The sequence below is a fragment of the Pogoniulus pusillus genome, chromosome 9 (assembly GCF_015220805.1).
Source record: "Pogoniulus pusillus isolate bPogPus1 chromosome 9, bPogPus1.pri, whole genome shotgun sequence".
Taxonomy (NCBI): Eukaryota; Metazoa; Chordata; class Aves; order Piciformes; family Lybiidae; genus Pogoniulus; species Pogoniulus pusillus.
In genome coordinates, this window is record NC_087272.1 from 2676951 (window position 1) to 2683004 (window position 6054).

Genomic DNA, 6054 nt, shown 5'->3' on the forward strand with positions numbered 1-6054 from the left:
AGCACAACAGCCAGCATTCAAGCCCCCTTCCCTCCCTCCCCTCGCACAACAGCAGCGCAGTGGCAGCCACGCCACCTCCCAGCAACCGGCAGCACGCGAGGGCACCGCCGGGGCACCTGAAAGAGTCAAAGCCAAAGAAAGGGAGACAAAGGAGAAGAAAAAGATACGCAGGAATGGCTCAGCGTGTCTCCTCCGACAGCGCGGAGAGGCAGGCGCTCACCGAGGGACGGGCGAGCCCACGGGCGCACACACGCGTGAATGCATGCACACACGTGTACACGATCGCGGGAGTCCGAGCCCCTGTGGCAGGGGTGGAGACACGCAGCCGGCCCCCTGCTTCCCACTGTGCAGGAGCGTCCCAGCCTCTCACCACCCCGCAGCCCCAGCCCTTCGTGGAGCACTACCCGGCTCGGGCTCCACCATGCCCTCCCGGTGCGGATGGTCCCACTTGTGACACTGCCACCCACGGGAACAGACCCTGGCACTGGACAAGGGCCATCCTTGAGTCCGGCCACTCGCCCCCGTGTCTACCAGAGATGTACCTGTCGGGGAGATTGGGAGAGAAAAACATGTGGGAAGAGGCGAGAGGGTGAATCGTGCGTGGGTGACACGGGGACATTGCCACAGCCCAGCCCTGCAGTGCCCAGGCTGGGGCCTGGAGCCACCAGCGCAGCTCAGGAGTAAGAGGCAAGTTGTTCAGCCCCGGCCAAGTCCTTGTAGGGCTGCAGAGCGCTCTGCCTGAGCATGGCCTGAGCGTGGGCTGGGGAGCGCAGCCTGCAACTCTCCCGGGCCTGGGGTCTGGCCCCGGAAAGTCGTCTATTGTCCTGCCCTCGTCTTCCCGTTTAACTTTAGGCTGACACCAAAGTGCTGGAGCTGGTCCAGAGAAGAGAGACTAAGATGGTGAAGGGCCTAGAGAACAAGAGTTCTGAGGAGAAGATGAGGGAACCGGGGCTGTTTATTCCGGAGAAAGGAAGCCGGGGGGAGCCCTCCCTGCTCTTTACAACTCCCCGGAGGGAGGTTGTCGTGGGGTGTGTGTTGGTCTCTTTTTCCTAGTGACAGAACAAGAGGGTAGGGCCTCAACCTGCACCAGGAGAGGTTTGGGATGTGCATTAGGAAGAAGTTTTTCACTGAAAGAGTTGCCTGGCACAGGAACAGACTGCCCAGTGTGGTGGTGAAGTTACCGTTCCTGGATGCATTTAAAAGGTGCAGTGAATGGGCATAGGGCTTAGTGGTGCACTTGCTGGAGTTGTTGGTTGGACTCGATCATCTTGAAGATATTTCCCGACCTAAATGGTTCTATACTCCTAAGTCCTTGTTTCTCTTCTGGCAGAGAGGCGAGAAGCGTGGCCGGTGTGCGGTTCACGCTGTGCCTCATTTGGAGCTGGCCATTGCCCCGGGAAGGGGAGGCCAGCGAGGCCTCCAGTGCTACCGAATGGCGTGGGATGCCTGTGGGAGCCCAGCCAAGGCGTGTCAAAGGCGATTTGAGCGGCGAGGCCATCTAAAGGCTACAATGGGTGACTTTCTGCCATATGCTAGCCTCCCTGTCCACTTAGGATCGGTGGAAGGAGAAAGAGTTTTTACCGAGCTGCCGTAGAAGCGGGTGCGACACCCCCAGCGCCCCCCATTCCGCTGCCGCGCCCAGGCGCTTCCCCCGGCCCCGGGGGGACAGCAGCGGAGCGGCCACCCCTGCCCCGTCCTGCCTCCGCTCTCTGCAGCTTTTGACCCACAGCTCGGTTTGCCGAGGGACATTCGGTGCAGGGTTGTGCCGCTCCACCTCACCTGCTCCAGCGCGGCGGGTACCCGGGAACTGCGTTGGGAACTTGTGCTGGGGCAGGGATAAGCGCCCCGTAGCGCTACCAGGGAAACCGGGAGAGCAAATCACCTCCGCTTACGAAGCGAGTTCTTGTTTTGTATTTCACCCCAGCTCGCTTCCTCCTTCCTACGGCTCTCTTCTCTCTGCTCCTTTCTCTTCTTTTCCCGGCCCCTTAAGGCGGACACCTCCTTTCCCTGCCTTCTCTTCCTTTGCTCTATACCGAGGCGGCAGCCGCTGGAAGACACGCTGCCACCGCCGGGGTGCCCGGGAGAGCCGCGGGCGAGCTGGGCTGATGCACTTTTATGGGGCGGTTAATGAACTGCACATCAGCGAGACAGCACATCAACCCATCTGCTTGATAGATATTCAGGAGGGCTCCAGCCCTTTTGAAGTCTAATTTCTTCCCCGGGAGAACGCACCGGGTAATTTACCATCGTTTCACCGGCAGGGCGGCCAGCGGGTTAACCCTTTCCCCCGGCGCTGCCGCCGCCGCTTTTCCGAGCGAGCGAGCAACTTTCAGTGCCTCGTCGCTCGCTGCGAACTTGTAAAGGTGCCTCTTTAAATGGTACGTGACTCGCTGAAATAAGACACCCAACCTGCCCGCACGGTAAAGGCCTCTGCCACTTGTCAGGTCGCTATTTAAAGGATCTGGTCGGCACAAGCAGATCCGTCGATCTCACCGGGGCAGCGCCTTATCGTTTCCTCTCCAGCACCCCAGTCATACTTTTATGATCTCTGCAGTTTTGTGTTGCCATCCGATGCTCAGCCACACAGTTTTATCCGAAGGCAGAAGCAAGAGATGCACAGGATGGGCAGCGAGTAGCGCTTCACGTACAGCCCGTAGTGCCAAACTGCCCTGCAAAGTCCTCCGAGAGAGCGACCGAGCCCCGACCCGGTGGGTGCCGTGGGCGGGTGCCCTTCGGCCTGCTCCCCGGCGCTGACTGCCCGTGCTGGGGAAGGCCCGGGCAGACATTGAAGGACCTCGGCACGGCTGCCGGCGACTGCTGCGCACCGGGGCGGGACGCGCCGGAGCGGCTGGCCGGTTCCTCTCCCCAGTCCGGGGCCGGTCTTCCCGCGGTTGATCCCGAGCGGGCATCAGCCCCCGGCGGTGTACCCTGACAGAGACCCGACGGTACCGTCGGAACTCCGGAGTGGGGCAGAGAAAAGCGATTGCCGCTGCAAGTTTACGAAATTTTATTTACGCTTTCTGCTTCCTTCAGGGCTTTGCCCAAGCGGGAGGTAGATGCACTGATGAACCCTTAACTATCCAGTATCACAGTATCATCAGGGTTGGAAGAGACCTCACAGATCATCAAGTCCAACCCCCCAGGTGTAAAGTTTTCTGCTTCAGGGGGCACGTTGAAATAAGCCTTAGACCGTTTAGCAGCATCACCTGCTTCTCATAAAAGCCAAAAAAGGGCAATCATCAGGTGCCTGGGCGGGAGCTAACCCCCACCTGGAGCCGCTGTACCCTCAATCCCCACCTGGACCTAGTTTATCTAGAGTCAATATATTTACCCTGCCCGGGGAGGAATCCTGCTCACTCCCAGCTCTGGGGCGTCACCCGCGATCAGCAGCTACTCTTCAGCCTCCTGCCGTTCCCCAAGTACTGGGCAGGCGCCAGCCCCCCCTCCCCCGGGTCGAGGTCCCCCCGCCTCTCACTGGGAGCAGTACGAGGAGACCGGGTTAGTTATCGATTTGTCCTGTTTGTTTGTTTGTCAAACCCGCCAGCCAGCCCAGCTGCTGAAAGAGACGTGCGCGGCAGTCTCCTCCAACATCTTTTCTCTCCGATACCCTTTTAACAGGGGTGGTGCTGGCGGCGTTGTTTGTTTGGTTGGCTAACACAGAAAAAAAGAGCAGTCCTTTTGCCTAAGTGTTTTGCAAGGAGAGTTACTGCCGGCCGGGGAGGCTTGTTGCTGGTTTCTGCTGGAGTTGAAGCAGGATTAGAACGAAGCTGGGAGCCAAGAAAAGCAGTTGCCTATGAGCTGCTCTCTTGATTAATTTCAAATTTTAGGTTTACTCGCCCTGCAGTAAACCTTTTTTTATTAACATTTTATTGCAACTGAACTTGGTGGCTTTTGCGCTCGTCTAATAACAACGCGGTAGCTGCTCGGGAACAGGTGTTCCGTAGCATGCCCTGAATCAACAGAGAGAAGCCCGACTTAAGGCAGGACTAGCCATAAAAAAAGCTCGGAGCAGCACCGCTCGCTTGGCTAACGCCGCAGCCCAGAGCTGAGGCTGGTGCGGGTGGGTCCCAAACCAATCGCTGCTTCCCCGTGGGGCTGGCTCTGCCCGAGGGTTTTTGGCTCTGCGCTGGGAGCAGCCAGCGGCTCCCCGCCCGGCCTCGCTTTCCACCCCCCACCTCACCCCGCGGCCCAACCGGGATCTGTCCATGGTGCCTCCACCCCGCCCCGACTTGGCCGCCTGTGGACACCCTTCTGGGATCTGGGAAGGCTTTCTCTTTCTTTTTCCTTTTGCGTTTTCCAACCTAAATGTATTTATCGTTGCTGATGGTCTCCAGGTTTGTTTCCTCTTCCTCTAAAACACCCCCTCAAACCAAACTCCCGAAGTAAGTGGCTTTCCACCCACCCTCCCACTCCCCCTTCAGTGCAGTCTGTGTCTTTAGCCTCGAGAGTATCCACAGTTGCAAGATGGGAGGTATACATGTGGTACAGCAGCCTGGCTCGTTACACAGATGACACGGCAGTGCTTCCTTTTGGGGTCTGTTTGACAACCTTTTGTACACTACAAGGTGATTTTCACCAGGATACTGCTGAAAGCAGACAACAGATCAATTCAATCTGTGTTCTAATTGAGGAGCTCCAGCATGACACAAAATATTGAGGTAAAATAAGCTATCAGAATTAAATGTAAGGATCAACAATTGTGCTAACAATCTTAAGGCTGCTGAATCTTCAGGAATGCTGTCTGTTGAGACATAGAATTGTCAGAATCCTTCATTTGGTTATTTAACTCAACAATATTGTTCATCCAAAAGAAAAAAAAAGTACTCTGTCTAAGTCCTTTGGGAGTTTAAGTGGGTGACTTGACCTATGCATGAGAGAGAAGGACTGGACAGCACTGGTGACTGCAGTAGTTATTATTAGTGTGTGGTGTGGATCACATTTTCAGAGCACAGAAGTGGTGGAAGCAAAGTGCTGAGTTAAATTCAGCACACAACCACCTTGAGGAACAAAAAGAATCACAGGCATTTGACATCACTGGCAATTGCTCCTTGCTCTTCTTGCTGACTCAATCTGCTACCTGATATGAAGCAGCATCTTTTCTGTTATGAGCTAACATCAGTTAGGGCACAAACATCAGCAGGTGGCACAAAACGAGGGACAGACTTTTGCAGTGTCTCTCTTTCTGGCTTTGGCATGCTGCTGTAGCATATTGCACTGAGAGGAGTGAGCTGTGGAGTTACAAGCAATGCCTTTGCTCTTTGCCTCCATTCTTTACCAGGGTTTCTTTCTCACTGGCCTCTGAATCCTGAAATGAAAGCTGCAGAGAACCCAAGATACCATTCACAGTTTTTGCATAAGCTGAACCTACTCTAAAGCTCTCAAGGTTTGATCTTTTAAAAACCTACTAGTTTAGTTCATTACAAGGAAGCAATTGCTCTCAGAAGCTCATGATCTCTGGCCCTTCTCTCTGTTTACACAGCCCAAGTGGATTTATATTGGCAGGAGCCTCTCCTTAAATTGCCTTTATGTAGGGCGAATCTCAGTAGCCTGTGGTTGGCAGGGCAAGATCCGGTTCCTTCTCAGCTGGCTCTGCCCCCAGGATGTTACCTTGTCTTCTGCAGCAGCAGGGCCTTCATCTGAGACACAAGGGGCAGACAGGATGAAAGACTGCCTAGGAAAGGAGTCTTTTTCATGGGGGTATAAAAGCAAGATGGAGACAAGGAGGCTTATTGCTGTTTGAAAGAAAACCACTCACATAACTAGATGTGAAAAGTAAAACAAGGATTAAAGTCTCCCAGTTCCTGCAGAGCTGTTGGAATTTGCAGTGGTATTACAAAGCATCTTGTTGAGGGAAGGAGATTGTTTTGCCTACAAGCTCAGTTTTCACAGTATCACAGTATCATTAGGGTTGGAAGAGACCTCACAGATCATCAAGTCCAACCCTTTAGCACAGAGCTCAAGGCCAGACCATGGCACCAAGTGCCACGTCCAGTCCTGCCTTGAACAGCTCCAGGGACGGCGACTCCACCACCTCCCCGGGCAGCCCATTCCAGT

At 55.1% G+C, this 6054-nt stretch overlaps 1 long non-coding RNA gene across 2 annotated transcripts; it reads left to right on the plus strand.

Annotated features, from left to right (window-relative positions):
- The first annotated feature begins 3202 nt into the window (after nt 1-3202).
- Nucleotides 3203-5778, plus strand: LOC135178405 (uncharacterized). Of its 2 annotated transcripts, XR_010303505.1 has the most exons (3): nt 3203-3498; nt 5279-5383; nt 5480-5778. It is a non-coding gene; the product is annotated as an uncharacterized LOC135178405 (long non-coding RNA). The 2 variants fall into 2 exon arrangements; XR_010303504.1 differs by lacking the exon at nt 5480-5778 and having other exon boundaries at nt 5279-5443.
- The last annotated feature ends 276 nt before the right edge of the window (nt 5779-6054 follow it).